General features: G+C 44.2%; 1 protein-coding gene and 1 pseudogene across 4 annotated transcripts in view; both read right to left on the bottom strand.

The window, feature by feature from the left end:
* Positions 1-21434, bottom strand: part of RASGEF1C (RasGEF domain family member 1C) — a 113044-nt gene that overhangs the window by 50894 nt on the left and 40716 nt on the right. The window lies entirely within an intron of this gene.
* Positions 15360-17874, bottom strand: LOC133061546 (zinc finger CCHC domain-containing protein 9-like; annotated as a pseudogene).

Genomic DNA, 21434 nt, shown 5'->3' with positions numbered 1-21434 from the left:
TAACCTTTAGGCAAAAACCATCCTGGTTTTTGTGTCAATTGTTCCCTTGCTTTTCTTTATAGCATCTTGTGCATCTACCCCAAGCAACATACTTCTTAGTCTTAAAATCGGAGGGATAGCACACACCTGCCATGCAAGGAAACAGCAGCACTGCCCTCACTGGGCAGAGGCTACCAGAGGAGGTGAGTGGAGGAGTCTTGGGTCATGGTCTGACTTGGGTCATGGTCCAAATTCCACTATCCTGGAACAGTTTTCACCATCCTCCAAAGGATTCCCTCATCATTTCTCTTGTGTTGGGTCTCCTGCTTTCTGTAGCTCATGTCTTCTTTTCTGATTTATTTCCTCATTTTGATGGAGCTCATCCTCCAGTAGCTTCTTGAGAAAGAGTGCTTAGGAAACAAATCTGAATTGTAGGACCCCCGAGTGGTGTCAGAAATGTTGTGAGTGTGAGAGTAAAGGAGAAATGCATACTGGATCATCTCAGATCACAGCATACAGACCTCCTTTGGAGGCCTTAGACATTTCATCACCAGGGTTATTTTCTCACAGTCTTTGATACCTACCAAAATTCTCATGTCTGTTTGTTTACTTACTTCTTCTCTGCTTCCCTACAAGATCAAGAACCCTGGAACAATCTTTCATGTCCACTGCAGCATCCCCAGTGCCTGAACTGTGCTTAGGCACATGGTTGTTGCTCTTCAGTCACGAAGTCATGTCTGACTCTCTGCGACCCCATGGACGGCAGCATGCCAGGCTTCCCTATCCTTCACTATCTCCAGGAGTTTGCTCAAACTCACATCCACTGAGTCAGTGATGCCATCCAACCATCTCATCCTCTGTCTCCTCCTTCTCCTCCTGCCTTCAATCTTTCCCAGCATCAGGGTCCTTTTCAATGACTCAACTCTTCGCATCAGGTGGCCAAAGTATTGGAGCTTCAGCTTCAACATCAGTCCTTCCAATGAATATTCAGGGTTGATTTCCTTTAGGATTGGTTGCTTTGATCTCCTTGCAGTCCAAAGGACTCGCAAGAGTCTTCTCCAGCACCACAGTTTGAAAACATGACTTCTTTGGCACTCAACCTTCTTTATGGTCCAACTCTGACATCCATACATGACTAATGGAAAAACCATAGCTGTGACTATACCCCCAAACACATCTAAAATGAAGAAACGAGTAAGTGGATGGATGACTATTAGATCCTGGTCCTATTTTGGCCACTGATCTATGGTATAGCCTGGGACAGAATGCTTCCCTTCTCTGGGCCTCATTTTCTCACTGAATTGGTGAGACTGGAGTGGGAAGGTACCTGACCTTGTCTTGCTCTGGTCTGCACAGGGGTGCAAGGACTGCCCAATGTCAACAGCAACCTGGCTTCCTGCCCACAGCTCCTGCCTTCTTTCTGAAAATCAGGATGTTTGTGCGCCTCTAGATTCCTCCATCTTTCTGGGCCACAGAGGTCCCATGTAGAGGTTGGGAATTTACCTCTGAGTCTCAAAGTGCCAGGTGAGAATACAGGTGGACCAGGAAGTGGAGAAGTTGAGGTCCAGAGAGGGAACACTCACACTACAGGTCCAAGCTCGGGTTCCCAACTTGGAGGATTTCTAGTCCTCAGTAGTGGAAGGGGGGAACACAGACCACAAGCCACCATGCCTGGCAGACTGAGGTGGGAGTCTCAGATTCTTCTCAGAGCCAAAAACAGAACTATCTTCCTGACTTAGATCTCCTCTGTGTCACCATGAGCAACTCAAAGCCAAACAGCATTTCATTAGTAACATTTGGTAATCAGCAGAGCTTCTTTACAGGCATGCATTGTGATAGATTGTTGTTTTTTTACTACTCATATTTTGGTGTTTTAAATTATTCTAGTTCTTTGCCTTTTCATACACATTTCAGAATGACCTTGTCCTTACCTGCAAAAAATCCTGTTGGGATTTTGATTGGAACTGTAGCAAATCTGTAGATTCATCTGGGGAGAACTGATAGCTTTACTATGTTGAGTGTTCCCTGTGGGCACAGTATATGTTTAAAATAATTGATTTCTACATTTCTATTATTTCCTTCCCTCTGTCTGGTTTGGTTCTATCTTGTTCTTCTTTGTCTAGTTTCTTAAGGTGAAAGTTTTAATTATTGACGTAAGGCTTACTTCCCTTCTAATGTGAGAATTTAATGCTATCAATTTCTTTTTTTTAGGTATATCCCCCAAATTTTGATATTTTCTTTCTCATTCAGTAAAAAGTATTTCTTAGTTTCTCTTGAGATTTCCCCTCTTGCCTACAAATTACTTAGAAATGTGTTGTTTAATTTCTAAGTGTTTGGAGACTTTTCCATTACTGTTCTATATTTGATTTCCAATATAATTCATTTATGGTCAGAGGACATAATTTGTAGTGCAGTGTGTTTATATCTGTTAAGATGTGTTTTATGATCCAACATAATATATCTTGGTGAATATTCCATGTGCATCTGAAAAGAATGTGTATTCTGTTGCTGAGTGAAGTGTTGTGTAAACATCAGTGAGATCCAGCTGCTTGATGGCATTGTTCAGTTCTGTATCGTTGCTCATTTCTGTTGACTACTTCTAATGTTTAGTGAGAGAGAAGCCTTGAGGTCTGTAAGTAAAATATATTTGCGGATTTGTCTATTTTGCTTTTCAGTTCTTTCAGTTTTGCTTCATGTAGTTTAATGTTCTGCTGTTAGAAGCATACACATTTAGGATTGTTATGCACTCTTTTAAACTCCCTCTTATCAACATGTAATATACTTCTTTATCTTTGATAAGTTTCTGAAGTTTACTGTTATTAACATTGCTACTCTAGATTTCTTTTGATTAATATTTTCATGGTATACCCTTTATCATTCTTTTTTTTAAACCTAACTAAGTCATTATACAGTTGACCCTTTAACAATGCAGGCTTTTGGTGGTGCTGACCCTCCATGCAGTCAAAAATCCACGTTTAACTTTACAGTTAGCACTGGATATCTGTAGTTCTGAATATGCAGTTCTGCACTTATGGATTCAAACCACCATTGATTGTATAGCACTGCAGTATGTATGTACTGAAAAATCATCCACATATAAGTGGCCCCGCACAGCTCAAATCTGTGTTATTCAAGGATCAACTGTATTTGAAATAAGTTACTTAGGGAGAAAATTTGGAAAGCTCAGCAGTGGCCACAGGACTGGAAAAGGTCAGTTTCATTCCAATCCCAAAGAAAGGCAATGCCAACGAATGTTCAAACTACCGCACAATTGCACTTATCTCACATGCTAGCAAACTAATGCTCAAAGTTCTCCAAGTCAGGCTTCAACAATATGCGAACCATGAACTTCCAGATGTTCAAGTTGGATTTAGAAAAGGCAGAGGAACCAGAGATCAAATTGTCAATATTCGTTGGATCATTGAAAAAGTGAGAGAGCTCCATAAAAACATCTATTTCTGCTTTATTGACTGTGCCAAAGCCTTTGACCATGTGGATCACAACAAACTGGAAAATTCTTCAAGAGATGGGAATACCAGACCACCTGACCTGCCTCCTGAGAAATCTGTATGCAGGTTAAGAAGCAACAGTTAGAACTGGACATGGAACAACAGACTGGTTCCAAATCAAGAAAGGAGTACATTAAGGCTGTATATTGTCACCCTGCTTATTTAACTTATATGCAGAGTACATCATGAGAAACGCTGGGCTGGATGAAGCACAAGCTGGAATCTAGATTGCCAGGAGAAATATCAATAACCTCAGATACGCAGATGACATCACCCTTATGGCAGAGAGCGAAGAAGAACTAAAGAGCCTCTTGATGAAAGTAAAAGAGGAGAGTGAGAAAGTTGGCTTAAAACTCAACATTCAGAAAACTAAGATCATGGCATCTGGTCCCATCACTTCATGGCAAACAGATGGGGAAACAGTGGAAACAGTGACAGACTTTATTTTCTTCAGCTCCAAAATCATTGCAGATGGTGTCTGCAGCCATGAAATTAAAAGATGCTTGCTCCTTGGAAGAAAAGTTATGACCAACCTAGACAGCATATTAAAAAGAAGAGACATTACTTTGTGTCAGAGCTAGTCAAAGCTATGGTTTTTCCAGTAGTCATGTATCAATGTGAGAGTTGGACTATAAAGAAAGCTGAGCACTGAAGAATTGATGCTTTTGAGCTGTGGTGTTAGAGAAGACTCTTGAGAGTCCCTTGGACAGCAAGGAGATCCAACCAGTCCATCCTAAAGGAGATCAGTCCTGAATATTCATTGGAAGGCCTGATGCTGAAGCTGAAACTCCAATTCTTTGGCCACCTGATGCGAAGAACTGACTTATTTGAAAAGATCCTGATGCTGGGAAAGATTGAAGGTGGGAGAAGAAGGGGACAACAGAGGATGAGATGGTTGGATGGCATCACCGACTCAATGGACATGAGTTTGAGTAAACTCTGGGAGTTGGTGATGGACAGGGAAGCCTGGCGTGCTGTAGTCCATGGGGTCACAAAGAGTTGGACACAACTGAGTGACTGAACTGAACTTAGGGTGCATAAAATTGGATCATTAAAAAAATCCATTCTGACAATTTCTATCTGTTAATTGGTACGCTTAGACTGTTTACAATTAATGTATTAATTGATGTGTTTGGATAAGGGCTAACATTTTGTATTTTTAAAAACATGCTTTATTTTCAGAGTAGTTTTAGGTTTACAGAAACCATTTTTTTCTATGTTTTGCCTCCATTTTAACTCTATTTCCCCTTTTCTGCCTTTTTGGAATTATTTGAACATTTTAAAATATTCTATTTTAATTTATCTGTTTGGCTTTTTACTGTATCTCTTTGTATAGTTTTTCAAAGGTTGTGCTAGGGATCACAATACACAAGCATACCTTGGAGATATTGTGGGTTTGGTTACAGACCACCAAAATAAAGCAAATATTGCAGTAAACTGAGTCACATGAAATTTTTTGATTCCCTAGTACATATACAATGGAGAAGGCAATGGCACCCCACTCCAGTACTCTTGCCGGGACAATCCCATGGACGGAGGAGCCTGGTAGGCTACAGTCCATCGGGTCGCTGAGAGTCGGACATGATTGAGCAACTTCACTTTCACTTTTCACTTTCATGCATTGGAGAAGGAAATGGCAACCCACTCCAGTGTTCTTGCCTGGAGAATCCCAGGGAGAGCGGAGCCTGGTGGGCTGCTGTCTCTGGGGTTGCACAGAGTCGGACATGACTGAAGTGACTTAGCAGCAGCAGCAGCAGTACATACAGAAGCTATGTATACACTAGAGTCCCTTAAGTGTCCAATAGCATTATGTCAAAAAATGTACATACCTAATTTTAAAAAGACTTCATTATTAAAATATGCTGGCCATTATCTAAGCCTTCAGTGAGTCATAATTTTTTTTGCTGGTTGAAGGTCTTATCTCAGTGTTGATGGCTGCTAAATTATTAGGGTGATGATTGCTCTAGGTTGAGGTGGCTGCAGCAGTTCTTAAAATAAGATAACAATGAAGTTTGCCACATTGATTGACTCTTCTTTTCATGAATAATTTCTCTGTAGCATGCAATTCTGTTCAATGGCATTTTACCCACAGTAGAATTTCTTTCAAAATTGGAGTTGATTTATCAAATAAATTTATGATAACATTACAAATTATTCATTGTCATTTCAACAATTGTCACAACATCTTCACCAGAAGTAGATTACATCTCAAGAAATCACCTTCCTTGCTCATCCATAAGAAGCAACTCCTCCTTCATTAAAATTTTATCATGAGATTGTAGCAATTCAGTCACATCTTCAGGCTTCACTTCTAATTCTAGTTCTCTTGCTGTTTCCACCACATCTGCAGTTACTTCCTCCACTGAAGTCCTGAATTCCTCAAAGTTATCCATGAGGATTGGAAACAACTTTTCCCAGACTCCTGTCAATGTTAATATTTTGACCTCTTTCCATGAATCACAGAAGTTCTTAATGATATTTAGAATGGTGAATCCTTTCCAGAAGGTTTTCAATTTACTTTGTCCAGATCTATCAGAGGAAACACTACTGATGGTGGTGTTAGCCTTACAAAAGGGGCTTCCCAGGTGGTATAGTGGTAAAGAATCCACCCGTCAATACAGGAGATACACGAGACAAGGGTTTGATCCCTGGGTCAGGAAGATCCATGGAGGAAAAAATGGCTACCCACTCCAGTATTCTTGCCTGGAAATTTTCATGAACAGAGGAGCCTGGCAGGCTATAGTCCATGGGGTCACAAAGAGTCAGACACAATTGAGTGACTGAGCATACACACATAGTCTTACAAAACGTGTTTCTTAAAGTGTAAGACTTGAAAGTTGAAATTACTCCTTGGTTCATGGTTGCAGAATAAATCTTGTGTTAGGAGGCATGAAAACAACATTAATCTTATTGTACATCTCCATCAGAGCTTCTGGGTGGCCAAGGGCATTGTCAGTGAGTAGTAATATTTTCAAAGGAATCTTTTTTCCTAAGCAGTAGGTCTCAACAATGGGCTTAAAATATCCAGTAATCCATGATGTAAACAGATGTGCTGTCATCCAGGTTTTGTCGTTTCACTGATACAACACACACAGAGTAGATTTAGCATAGTTCTTAAGGGCCCTAGGATTTGGGGGAGGGGTAAATGAGCATTTGGCAGAATAGAAGGATGTGTGCTCATCTTCTCCTGTGAAAACACCAAAATCACAACTAGCTGTTGAACAATCATCAACAGGAGAATGCTGGAACCCACCAAAAAAAATATACCCTATGTCCAAAGGTAAAGGAGAAGTTGCAACAAGATGGCAGCAGGGGTGCAACTGCATTTAAAATCAAACCTCATACCTGCCAGAGACACTCAGAGGGCGCAAACCAAACCTTGTGTCACCAGGACCCAGGGAAAGGAAGCAGTGACCCCCACAAGAGACTGAGCCTTTGAGTGTCTCCTGCAGAGGCACCGGTCAGCCGTGGCCGGCCACGGGGACAGGGGCCCTGGCTGCAGCAGACCTGGGAGGCGCAGTGTACAGCGTAAATCCTCTTGGAGGAGGTCGCCATTAGCCCCCGTGTAAAGCCACTGAGCAGGCGACCCACAGACCAGAGAACAATTATCCCAAAGAAGTTCTTGCACTGTTGCGAAAGTTCTGATTTCCCAACCTGGGGCTCCGGCAAAGGGACTGAGAGCCCACAGCGAATCTGACTCTGAAGGCCAGTGGGGTTCGCACACACAGCTTCTGCAGGGCTGGGGAAAGAGACTCGAAACGAAACCTTGTGTGCCAGGACCCAGGAGAGAGGAGCAGTGACCCCACAAGAGACTGAGCCAGACTTGCCCTTGAGTGTCCAGAAGTCGCTGGTGGAGGCTGACAGTGGTCTGCCACAGGGTCAGTGACACTAATTGCCACAGTCCTTTTGGAAGAGGTCGCCATTACCCTACCATAGTTTGGCCTCAGGCGAAACTACAGGGAGGGAACATAACTTCATCCATCAGCAGAAAATTGGGTTAAAGTTTTACTGAGAATGGCCTGTCCACCAAAGCAAGACCCAGTCTTCCACACAGCCAGTCCCTCCCATCAGGAAGCTTCCACAAGCCTCTTGTCCTCATCCATCAGATGGCAGACAGAATGAAAACCATAACCACAGAAAACTAACCAAATTGATCACATGGATCACAGCCTTGTCTACTGCAGTGAAACTATGATCCATGCGGTGTAGGGCCACCCAGGCTGGACAGGTCATGGTGGAGAGTTCTGACAAAATGAGGTCCGCTGGAGAAGGGAATGGCAAACCACTTCAGCATTCTTGCCTTGAGAATATATGAACAGTATGAGAAGGCAAAAAGATATACCACTGAAAGATGAACTCCCCAGGTTGGTTGGTGCCCAATATGCTATTGGAAAAGAGCAGAGAAATAGCTCCAAAAGGAATGAAGAGGCTGAGCCAAAGTGGAAACAGTGCCCAGTTGTGGATGTGTCTGGTGGTGAAAGTAAAGTCCGATGCTGTAAAGAACAATATTGCATAGGAACATGGAATGTTAGGTCCATGAATCAAGGTAAATTGGAAGTGCTCAAACAGGAGATGGCAAGACTGAACATCGACATTTTAGGAAACAGTGAACTGAAATGAACTGAAATGGGTGAATTTAATTCAGATGACCATTGTCTCTACTACTATGGGCAAGAATCCCTTAGAAGAAATGGAGTACCCCTCGTAGTCAACAAAAGTCTGAAATGCAGTACTTGCGTGCAGTCTCAAAAATGACAGAATGATCTCGGTTCATTTCCAAGGCAAACCATTCGATGTCACAGTAATCCAAATCTATGCCCCGACAACTAATGCCAAAGAAGTTTAAATCGAATGGTTCTATGAAGACATACAAGACCTTCTAGAACTAATACCAAAAAAGATGTTCTTCTCATCACAAGGGACTGGAATGCAAAAGTCAAGAAACACCTGGAATAACAAGGAAGTTTGGTCTTGGAGTACAAAATGAAGCAGGGCAAAGGCTAACAGAGTTTTGCCAAGAGAACCCACTGGTCATAGCAAACACCCTCTTCCAACAACACAAGAGACAACTCTACACATGGACATCACCAGATGGTCAATACTGAAATCAGGTTGATTATATTCTTTGCAGCCAAAGATGGAGAAGCTCTATACAATCAGCAAAAACAAGACCGGGAACTGATTGTGGCTCAGAGCATGAACTCCTTATTGCAAAATTTAGACTTTAATTGAAGAAAGTATGGAAAACCACTAGACCATTCAGGTACGACCTAAATCAAATCCCTTACAATTATATAGTGGAAATAAGAAATAGATTCAAGAGATTAGTCTGACAGACGGCGTTCCTGAAGAACTATGGACAGAGGTTCATAATACTGTAAAGGAGGCAGTGATCAAAACCATCCTAAGAAAAATAAATGCAACAAGGCAAAATGGTTGTCTGAGGATAACTGAGGAAAGAAGAGAAGCCAAAGACAAAGGAGAAAAGGAAAGATATACACATCTGAATGTAGAGTTCCAAACAAGAGTAAGGAGAGACAAGGAAACCTCCCTCAGTGATCATTGCAAAGAAACAGAGGAAAATAGAATGGGAAAGACTAGAGTTGTCTTCAAGAAAATTAGAGATACCAAGGGAACATTTCATGCAAGGTGGGCACAATAAAGGACAGAAATGGTGTGGACCTAACAGAAGCAGAAGATAATAAGAGGTGGCAAGAATACATAGAGGAACTATACAAAAAGGATCCTAATGACCTGGATAACCACGATGGTGTGATCACTCACCTAGAGCCAGACATCCTGGAATGTGAAGTCAAGTGGGCCTTAGGAAGCATCACTATGAACAAAGCTAGTGGAGGTGATGGATTCCAGCTGAGCTATTTCAAATCCTAAAAGATGATGCTGTGAAAGTGCTGCACGCAATATGTCAGCAAATTTGGAAAACTCAGCCGGGGCCACAGGACTGGAAAAGGTCAGTTTTCACTCCAATCCCCAAAAAGAGCAATCACAAAGAATGTTTAAACCACCGCACAAATGCACTCATTTCACATGCTAGCAAAGTAATGTTAAATATCCTTCAAGCTAGGCTTCAGCAGTACATGAACCAAGAATTTCCAGACGTTCAAGCTGGATTTAGAAAAGGTAGAGGAACCAGAGATCAAATTGCCAACATCTGTTGGATCATAGAAAAAGTAATAGAATTCCAGAAAAACATCTATTTCTGCTTCATTGATTACGTAAAAGCCTTTGACCTTGTGGATCACAACAAACTGTGGAAAGACTGGAATACCAGGTCAACTTACCTGCCTCCTGAGAAGCCTATGTACAGGTCAAAAAGCAACAACTGTAACCAGACATGGAACAATGAACTGGTTCAAAACTGGGAAAGGAGTAAGTCAAGGCTATATATTGTCACCCTGCTTATTTAACTTATATGCAGAGTACATCATGAGAAATGCTGGACTGGATGAAGCACAAGCTGGAATCAAGATTGCGGGAGAAGTATCAATAACCTCAGATATGCAGATGACACCACCCTCATGGCAGAAAGTGAAGAACTAAAGAGCTTCTTGATGAAAGTGAAATAGGAGAATGAAAAAGCTGGCTTAAAACTCAACATTCAAAAAACTAAGATCATGGCATCTGGTCCCATCACTTCACGGCGAATAGATTGGAAACAATGGAACCAGTGACAGCCTTTACTTTCTTGGGCTTCAAAATCACATCTCTCAGCCTTCATGGAACTGAAGTGAGTTATGGTCTTGCTCTGGATTAGGCTTTGGCTTATGGAAATGTTGTGACTGGTTTGATCTATCTAGAACACTAAAATTTCTCCATATTAGCCATAGGTTATTTCACTTTTGCATCATTTGTGTGTTCACTGGAGTAGCACTTTTCATTTCCTTCAAGAACTTTCCCTTTGCATTAACTACATGGCTAACTTTGGCACAAGAGACCTACCGATCAGCCTATCCTTACTAAGTGTAATCATTTCTAGCTTTTGATTTAACATGAGAGATGTGGGTTTCTTGCTTTTACTTGAAAATTTAGAGGACCTTGTAAGGTTATAATTGATCTACTTTCAATATTGTTGTGTTTCAGGGAATAGGGAGGCTGGAGGAGAGGGGGAGAGTTGGGGAACAGGCTGTTGGTGGAGCAGTCAGGATATATACATTAGGTTTGTTACCTTATGGGTGCTGTCTGTGGTACCTCAAGACAATAGTATCATCAAAGATCATTAATCAGAGACCACCATAACAATTATAGTAATAGTCAAATAGTTTGGAATATTGTTAACAAAATGTAACACAGAGACACAAAGTGAGCAAAGGCTGTTGGATAAACTGCTTGACACAGGAGAGAAATGGAGTATTTCCTGCCATTATCAATAAACAAGAACGTCACAGTTGTCAGCAATTCCAGCTCTCCAGGGCAAACAGGAAGAACACCTGTGGAACAATACCTGTGATCTGCACTGAAAAATTGGCCCCAGATAGTTGAGATGCACATGAAATGACTGATTGCAGTGAGCCTGGACTCTTGCATCTTCCCATACACAGAAAAGTGCTAAATTTATTGAGCTATCTGGTTTCCCTTAATTAACAACAATCTTTTAAAGTTCAGATTACCTGCCCCTTGTTGCAAACTTCTATATAGCCTGGCTCCTCCCCCCTCACCTACTGCCTCCTTGGAGGAGTTCTCTCAGGGTGACTTGAGACTTGACATGCTGTCTCCCAGGCTTGAAGTCCTAAAAATTCCCACCAAATAAAACATAACTCTTAACTTTTAGGTTGTGACTATTTTTTTTAAGTCGACACTGAGTTGCCACAAACCTTCAATTAGTAAAAAATGAAACATCTGCAAAGTGCAATAAAATGAAGTATGTTTGTATGTACATTTCATAGTCTATTTAGAATCAATATTTTTCACCACTTCAAGTGAAACAAACTTAGCCACCATTAGGGTGCTTTACCCGCTCTCCTCTATATTGTAAGAATCTCATATGTTACAGGAGAAGGCAATGGCAACCCACTCCAGTACTTTTGCCGGGAAAATCCCAGGGATGGGGGAGCCTGGTGGTGGCCGTCTATGGGGTCGCACAGAGTCGGACACGACTGAAGCGACTTAGCAGCAGCAGCATGTGTTACCTCTACATACACTGAAAACCTCATCTGACAATGCCATCATCTTTGTTTTCAACCATCGAACACATGTTAAAAATTCAAAGGGAGAATAGTCTGTTGTATTTGTATAGATAGTTATCATTTCTATCACCCTTCCTTCATTCCAGATGTTTTAAGTGTCCTTCTGGCATCATTCCCTTTCTGCCAGGGCAACTTCCTTTAACGATGCAAAAGAGCAGGTCTGTGGGCAATAAATTCTTAGTTTTCTTTCACTTGAGTGTTTCTTATAACATCTTCATTCCTGAATGATCTTTTCAATGGCTCTAGAACTGTGGGTTAACAGTTCTTTTCTTTCAGCATGTCAAAAAATGTTGTTTCAACTATTTCTGACCTCTTTGGTTTCTAGTGAGAAAACCACAATCATTTGACGCATTCTTCACTTGTAAGTAAAGCATCATTTCTCCTGGTTGCTCTTGAGATTTTTTCTTTGTGTCTATTTTTCAGTGGTTTGATTATGATGTATCTGGGCACGAGTTCCTTTATGTTTTACTGTGTTTGGAATACACCTTGTTTTGGGGTTTGTGAATATGTGGGTCTATATCTTTGATTAAACTGAGATGCTTTCAGCCATTATTTCTTCAAACACTTTTTCAGAATTACACTTTTTCTCCTATCCTATTGGGACTCTCGTGACATAAGTGTTAGACTTCTGCTGTTATTCTAGAGGTGCAAGTTCTGTTAATTTTTCTTTCAATTTCTCTCCATTGTTCAGACTGGACAATTTCTAGTTAATTTCTGGATAATTTCTTCAATATCACTGATCATTTTCTCTCTCATTTCCAATTCTGTTAGATTTAGGTTACTGTTGTTTTTTCAGTTCTAAGATTTCCATTTGGTTCTTTATATCTCTTATTTCTTTGCTGATATACTCTATCATTCTATTTATTTCAGAAGTGTTTGCCCTTACTTGTTGGAGCATTTTTAGAATAGCTGGTTTAAAGTCTTTGGCAGATTAATATGAATTTGCTTGGTTTTATCCTAGCTGCTGCTGCTAAGTCGCTTCAGTCATGTCCGACTCTGTGCAACCCCATAGACGGCAGCCCACCAGGTTCCCCCGTCCCTGGGATTCTCCAGGCAAGAACACTGAAGTGGGTTGCCATTTCCTTCTCTAATGCATGAAAGTGAGAAGTGAAAGTGAAGTTGCTCAGTTGTGTCCGACACTTAGCGACCCCATGGACTGCAGCCTACCAGGCTCCTCCATCCATGGGATTTTCCAGGCAAGAGTACTGGAGTGGCGTGCCATTGCCTTCTCCTTTTATCCTAGCATTGACATCTATTCACTATCTTTTCCCATGTGAGTTGAGATTTCCTAGTTCTTCACATGTAAAGTAACTTTGGATGGTGTTATAGACATTTCGAATACTATGTTTACTAATTCTTATTCTTTTAAAAAATCCTGTGGAGAATATGTATGCTATTGTTTTGGCAGGCAATTGATTCAGAGGGGCTTGTTCCTAAAGCTCTGATGGGGTTGTGGTTTTAATGTTAGTTTTATTTTCAAAGCCATTAAGTTGATGTTCAAATTTATGTGCCATGCAGCAGCTAATCTGAGACATGGACAGCAGTCTATTTTGTGCTTTGGTTTGCTGTTGTTCAGTTTCTAAGTCATGTCCAACTCTTTGTAACCCCATGGACTGCAGCACACCAGGCTTCCCTATCCTTCACTATCTCCAGGAGTTTGCGCAAACTCATGTCCATCGAGTTGGTGATGCCATCTAACCATTTCATCCTCTGTCTCCCCTTTCTCCTCTTGCCCTCAATCTTTCCCAGCATCAGGATCTTTCCCAGTGAGTCAGTTCTTTGCATCAGGTGGCCAAAGTATTGGAGCTTCAGCTTTAGTGTCAGTTCTTCCAATCAATATGCAGGGTTGATTTCCTTTAGGATTGACTGGTGTGATCTCCTTGCAGTCCAAGGGACTCTCAAGAGTCTTCTCCAATACCACAGTTTGAAAACATTGATTCTTTGGCACTCAGCCTTCTTTAATGTCCAACTCTCATATCTGTATGTGACTATTGGAAAAACCATAGCTTTGACTATACAGACCTTTGTTGGCAAAGTGATGTCTCTGCTTTTTAATATGCTGTCTAGGTCTGTCATCTGGTCCCATTACTTCATGGCAAATAGATGGGGAGACAGTGGAAACAGTGACAGACTTTATTTTTTTGGGCTCCAAAATCACTGCAGATGGTGACTGCAGCCATGAAATTAAAAGATGCTTGCTCCTTGGGATAAAAGTTATGACCAACCTAGACAGCTTATTAAAAAGCAGAGACATTACTTTGCCAACAAGGATCTGTCTAGTCAAAGCTATGGCATTTCCAGTAGTCATGTATGGATGTGAGAGTGGGACTATAAAGAAAGCTGAGCACCAAAGAATCGATGCCTTTGAACTGTGGTGTTAGAGAAGACTCTTGAGAGTCCCTTGGACAGCAAGGAGATTCAACCAGTCCATTCTAAAGGAAATCAGTCCTGAATATTCATTGGAAGGACTGATGTTGAAGCTGAAACTCCAATACTTTGGCCACCTGATGCGAAGGTCTGACTCATTTGAAAAAACCCTGATGCTGGGAAAGATTGAAGGCAGGAGGAGAAGGGGATGACAGAGGATGAGATGGTTGGATGGCATCACCGACTCGATGGACATGAGTTTGAGTAAAGTCCTGGAGTTGGTAATGTACAGGGAGGCCTGGCGTGCTGCAGTCCATGGGGTTGCAGAGAGTCAGACATGACTGAGGAACTGAACTGAACTGAACTAGGTTTGTCATAGCTTTTCTTCCAAGGAGCAAGCATCTTTTAATTTCATGGCTGCAGTCAATCTGCAGTGATTTTGGGGCCCCCCAAAATAAAATCTGCCACTGTTTCCATTTTTTCCCCATCTATTTGCCACGAAGTGATGTGACGAGATGCCATGATTTTAGTTTTTTGAATGTTGAGTTTCAGGTTTTTCACTCCTCTTGCACCTTCATCAAGATGCTCTTTAATTCCTCTTTGCTTTCTGCCATTAGAGTGGTATCATCTGCCTATCTGAGGTTATTGGTATTTCTCATGGCAATCTTGATTCCAGCTTGTGCTTCATCCAGCCCAGCATTTTGCATGATATACTCTGCATATAAGTTAAATAAGCAGGGTGACAATATACAGCCATGATGTACTCTTTTCTCACTTTTAAACCAGTCCATTGTTCCATGTCCTGTTCTTTTAATTGAAAATGAGTTTTTATTTAATATTTTAAAAATAATACATTTGTGGCAAGTGTAAATAAAGTTCTAACATAATAATAAATTGATACTTTGAACCAAGAAAATAATAGGGCCACAAATGTATTTCCAAATGTAAAGAGGTTATCCTATGTTTAGGGATACTTTATATGAATGTATATTTTTGTTTTTAAGAAAAAGATGATTACAAAAAAAGATGTTACAATCGGGTATATAACCACTTAGTTATACCTAAGTTCTATTGGTCAAAAATATATTCTTGTAGAAAATCCATTTTAAACATCTTATACTTTTCCAGTGAATTTCTCCAAACAATGGCAGAATGCTCCTTGATGGACTGAACTCAGGAACTGGTTTGGCCATACCTGAATTATACTGATATATACAATACAGGCCTCCAAGGGACAGTCCAGCTGTAAGTTGTGAAGTAGGCCCAGTTTAGAAAGTTGAACAAACAACAGTACTAATCATCAAAAATTAACAACTTTAGGTATCTTTGCTTTGGGTTTCTGTGGTTTAGGCACATCCAAAATTTCTTCATAGTCTGCACTCATTCCTTTTGCCCCAGTGACCAACTGTGATCATTTGATCTCAGTTTGACTTTCAGGACAATCTTTCTTCAAATGTTCCACAGAGCCACACAGTCAGCAGCGACCACCCTCAACACAGAGTCCTTTGGGATTAACAGGACAAGATATGGACAGATGTCCCATTTCCCCACAAACAAAACATTTTGCAAAAGGAAGTTCACCAGGAGCTGGGTCTACTTTAACCTTGCACTTGTGGATCCACACCGGTAACATATTCCAGTGCCCATTTCTTGATTCTCAAGGGCAGCAGGGCAATCTGCAATCCCATGGCCAGCTGTCTACAATGGCATTGCATTTTTCTCTGCTGCTTGTCTTTTTAATCATCTTCCTTCCCAGCAACTGTCTTTCTTTAAGGCAACTACAGGTTCCCCCCTTACTTCATGACTGTTGCCATCATCTCACCATTGTGAACTGCCTGTGAGTTTTGTCTTAGATATTCCATTAATCCATTTGCATCTTCATTTAAATACTCCTTTTTCTTTTTATTCTTTTTGTGTTTTGCTTGGGGGGCATCATTTTTAAGGAACAGCCTATTGGTTTCAAGTTGTTCACTCTTTGGAAGGTTTTGGCTTTGTCCCTCAAAGGACCCCTCCTTCATGTTCTCCCATAATGTGGTAGGGAAGGGTCTTTTGTTCTGTGTGGTAATAACTCATGCCCATCTGATCAGGGCTTCCTCAGAGGTTTATCAATCACACAAGAATCCTCCAGAGCAGCAGTTACCAGGCCAGAGAAACACGTGCCCCTGCAGTGGTGGCGGCTCCATGTCCAGTTCTAACTGTTGCTTCTTGGCCTGCACACAGATTTCTTAGGAGGCAGGTAAAGTGGCCTGATAGTCCCATCTCTTTAAGAGTTTTCCACAGTTTGTTGTGATCCACATAGTCAAAGGCTTTTGCATAGTCAATGAAGCAGATGTTTTTCTGGACCTCTCTTGCTTTTTCTATGATCCAACAGATGTTGGCAATTTGGTCTCTGGCTCCTCTGCCTTTTCTAAATCCAACTTGAACATCTGGAAGCTCAAAACCTATGATGTACTCTTTAGGGTCAGATCCCAACCTGTGCAGCTTGGGGATTAGCTCAGGAGTTAATAAAAAAACTTTATGAGGTAGCTTTCTTGACCTCCTCTAAATTTTCCATTGTCCTGGGGCTCCCTGTTTTGGTCTTCAAGCCAGAAAGCTAGGGCTTTGCTTACCCAACTTACCAAGTTCTGCTATGCACTTCCCATGACTATGCCTGAATCTAGGACTAAGTGGTGGGAGGATAAAAGAGAAAGAAAAGTGCCAAGTTCATCCTGCCTTCAGTTGGGCAATAATGCATCTGTTCAGAGAGAAAGGCTCCCCTTTCTCGGAGTTTTAGGTTCTTGCAGGGTCCATGAAATGCTGTTGTGGAATTGCTTGTGAGCTGGAGTATAAAACAGCACAGGAAAGATGTAGTTTCCTGCTCTAAGAAACCGCTCAGTTGTTCCTTGAGCCAGAATCAGCAGTTGTCTCTTGAAGCTCTCTGTGTCACTGTTGATGTCCCTTTTAGTTTTCAGGCTGCCCTGAGTTTAGGCGGGGAACACCAGTGGAGGAAAAATGGTAAGCTCACTTGACAATTAGGTGGTACTTCAAATTATGATTTTCTTCTCCAATCTGCCTGTTATTATTTAGTTTTCAAAGTAGCTACTCCAGGCATACTGTTAGATTTTAAGCTACAGTCAGTGGGAGAGACAGAATGGAGTTTACTCACACGACCCTACAACCCAAATGTTGGTGTTTATATTTTTGTAGCTTTATTCCTTTTAAAAATCAATAATGTTTGTTTTCACTACATTAACATTCCATGTTTTCATTACATGGAAACTTTCAAGTTGTGGGAAGTGATAATGGTGATTCTGATAGAAATGTAAGACTTCAATACAGAATATTTTCGTTTTAATAAATGAGTTTTTATTAAAAAAAAATAGTAAGCAAGACTACTCCAGTAATGCCTGCCTGCTGTGCCCCACATACGTATACACACTCCCACCACTGAGTCAAGTTTTCAATTTTCTTTCATTTAGAAGACCCTTCTGTTCGTTTTGAAGATCCAGCTGCAGTGTCCCCTCCTAGAAAAAGCCTTCAGAAATGCAGTAGACAGGGGCTAGGTCCAATGCATCTGGAGGTGGCCACAAGAGGAGCTGCTGGGGTTAGAGAGACAGACTTGGGGAGGGCTGGCAGGCCGGGACAGGAGAAGCTGGTGGCAGGTGTCTGTGGGCTCCCTGAGCCTGAGTTTCCCCCCACACAGTGGAGATGACGAGCCCACATACGCATGGAGAGGTTGTGAGTGACCGTGCCCAGCGCAGCACTGGACCTTGATCAGAACCGTCACCGGTCACATCCCACGGAATGGCTGGGCCCTCCTCTAAAGTCCTTCTCATGCCCCGTGAAGTCCCACCAACGGGGCTCCAAGCCCACTCTCCAACCTCGCCCCAAATCCTTTCCTTGCGTCCACTACACTTATTCCCACCTCAGGGCTTCCCCCACTGGGAACACCCTTCCCCCAGGCCTTCACCCAGCTGCTTCCCTCTTATCCCCCACGGAAGCCTTCTCTGACCACAGGTTCACATGGCATTCACTGCCCCGTCATTCTCCACGCTGGTGCTGTGCTTAGCCATTCAGTCGTGTCCGACTCTTTGAGACCCCATGGACTGTAGCCCACCAGGCTCCTCTGTCCTGGGTACTTTTCAGGGAAGAATACTGGAGTTGGTTGCCATTTCCTCCCCATTTCATATTCCTGTGGCATGAAGTCATTGTGTATCTTATTTACTTGTTTGTCCCCTGTTCTCCCCATGTGACCTTGAGTTCTTGAGGGTGTGGCTTTGCCAGCCCTACTCAAGGCTGCACCACCAACTTCTGGAACAGGGCTCACCTAGCACTTGCTGAAGGGCTAAATAAAGGAATGAATGAATGAACAAACAACAGCCCCGAGGAGGTGGCTGCTGCAACAGCAGACCGAAGAGGGCAGAGAAAGTGCCCAGGGGCGCCTGGCCAGTGGCCAAGGCTACCAGTGGTGACCGTACTGCTCCACGGGGCCGGCCAGCCAGGCGACAGCTGCCAGGGAGGAGAGTGGCTTGTTCTGTGAGGGGGAAACAAGCGTCTTATTTACCAGAGAGTGAATTTCAAGACTGTGTGAAAAACACATTTGTCACTGAGATGTGTGAATCAAGGACGCAGAAATGAAAGCGCTAGCTGTTCTTCAGCTGAGTCTTTTCCCAACCCCCACCCGCCAGCTGAGAGGCACAGCCCTGCCTGTCCTGCCCAGGCCCCTGCCTGGGCCCCGTGGGAGCACCCACCGCGGTGAGGCTCCCCACCCTCCTGTGACCGACCAGAGTCAGCCGTCCCCAGGTTTCTCTCCCGCTGAGCCTCCTGATGGCTCTCACGGCCCCAGGCCTCGGCCGAGCCACTCTGTGCTTCAGCCGAGGGGCTGCACTGGCCGCCGGGTCATGTCCCTCCCTTGTTCTCCTCCTCATCAGGTCTGATGGCAGATGACCCTTCGTGGGCTCTGCCCAGTTACAGCCTGGAGGGCAGGGGCTCCTGTAGGCACTATAGAGCCGTCCCAAATTGGGGCCCTCGAGTCCCAGAGAATTGGTGCTTAGTTGCTCAGTTGTGTCCGGCTCTCTGTGACCCCAAGGACTGTAGCCCACCAGGCTCCTCTGTCCGTGGGGATGCTCCAGGCAAGAACACTGGAGTGGGTTGCCAGGCCCTCCTCCAGGGCATCTTCCCAACCCAGGGATGGAACCCAGGTCTCCCACATGGCAGGCAGATTTTTTTTACCATCTGAGCCACCAGGGAAGCCCCAGAGAGCTGGAGACAGACCAAGTCGGAAGCCACGGCCCCGGTTCCAGGTTCAGGGGCCACATGCTGAGACCCGGGCCATGGCTCCCCATTCCAGGCATCCTGGGGCCCTCTTCCAGCCCAGAAGCAGGATCCCCACTGCTAGAGCCTCCTGAGGGAGGGAGGACCCCATTGGCACCAGAGGAGGAAACCATTCTCAGTTTAGGTTTTGTGGCTTCCTTGTCATCAGGCCTGAGTCTTGAATGTGATGACAGAGCCTGGGACGTTCAGCTTCCACGGCTGAGCCCTGAAGGCAGGCCTCAGGTGAATCTGGGTCCTGTGAATCAGGACCCCATTTATGGGGTCCCAGGCCTGGGGCCTGCTCGCCTGGAGGTGGAGGGCAGGAGGAGCCTCACGTTCAGGCACTGTAGACTGGAAGGAAGGGGACATCGACAAGGACCACGGTCCCCACCTCCTGTGGCCTTGGAAGCCAACATAAGCCTGGAGATAACAACACCCCAGCAAACCCAGAGCCAGCCTTCTGGGGGACAGATTTGCTTTCATCAATGCTGACAACGTTGGGCCTGCCTAGGCCACTATGCATGGCGACCACTGCCCTGCCTCCCTGCTGAGGGTCAGCCCCACTGCCTGCGTACCCACAGGGATGCTGCCCATCTGTCTTTGGAGTCTGAGGCAAAAATAGCTAATCGCATCTCCAAGTTCTGCATGAGTCACCCACACCTCTTGACAAAAACCTCTCAGGCATTTTCAAAGACAGGAAACAGTTGGTAAAAATAAAGGCTTTATTTTTTATTCCTGTGGTTTCTGGGATTTGTTTCAGTATCTGGGGAGGCAAGCCTGGGAGGCTTGGGGATGTGCTCCGTGGGCTACACAGAGCAGGCAGGGGGTCCTCCTCACTGCCTGGTAGTGGAACAGCCTCCTCACCTGTATGAGCCTCAGTTTCCACCTCTATAAAGTGGGCTCATAATAGCCCGCCTTGGTGGATCTACTGGGGTCAGAAGTAGAGTCACATGGTGCTGCCCCACTCTGTGATGAGAGGCACTCAGGCTCCTGGCCAGGAGGTCACACTGGCTTGCTCCTCTGCCTCCTTCAGGCAGGAACTGCCCCGGCTGCCTAGCCTCCCAGGGCCACTTGGGTTATCCGGCCTTTCTCTGAGCTCAGGCCTCTCTGAGCTGGTCAAGTGCACCTTAAGCTGCCTTGGTCAGGGCCCCGGAATCACAGGTGGTTGAGGAAGTGGGGGCATGGAGGTGTAGGGATCCCCAGCAGTTAGGACAGTCTGGGGTGTGCAAAACTCACAGGTGCTGCTGCCCACTGACTCCCCTCAGACCCTCCCGTCAAGCCCAGTCAGGGGCTTCCTGCCCTAGCCTGAAAAGAACTAGGTCCACATTCTCCCTTCTCCAGAATCCCTGCCAGGCTCCCCCTGGGAGCTGGAGCCCACCTGGATCTCCTCCCCACGTGTGGCCTCCATCTGCCCACCAACATTCCATTCCCGCCTCTCTGGACCCTCCCTGCCTCCAGGCCCTTGCACGGCTGTACTCTCTTCTTGGATGGCAGATGCTAAAGTTCAACCTGCTGTCCCTTCCTCCAGGGAGCCTGACTCAAGCCTCTCAGTCCTGCTAATGGCCACAGCTCCCGTTCTGGGCTCCCATGCCATTCACAGACTGCCTCTGGGCAATCTGTCCCTGGGCAAGGCCTGTGGTCCCTGTCTGGCTCTCTCACCTACTTATTCACGGCCAGGGAGAGTGAAGTTCACCACTTCTGTCCCTCATATTGATCCAGGCGGACGGGTGCCAAGTGCATCCACAATGGTCACTCTAGGTAAATCAAGAGGTTGACAAGCAGGGGTCCAGGTGTCCTGCCCCTGTAAATGGTGGATCTGCTGACCTTATTTACACAAGGGTTTTCATGAGAATCAGCATTTCTGCCTTTACTCAAGAGCTCAGAAGAGCCAGCCACATCAAGCATCCACTCCTTCCTGGCACTTGTCCTTCTACCCAGGGAGGCCAGCACCTCGCTGTCCCCATCATCTGTCTGCCATCACTCTGGCTGGCCTGATTAAACCCTCTGTGGCCACCTGGGGTGTGGCCACCTCAGGGGACCTGGTGTTCTGGGAGACTAGAGACCGGACCATCACACTTGACTG

Source organism: Dama dama, chromosome 9, assembly GCF_033118175.1.
Source record: "Dama dama isolate Ldn47 chromosome 9, ASM3311817v1, whole genome shotgun sequence".
Lineage (NCBI taxonomy): Eukaryota > Metazoa > Chordata > Mammalia > Artiodactyla > Cervidae > Dama > Dama dama.
This window is presented reverse-complemented; position numbering and strand designations above follow the sequence as displayed.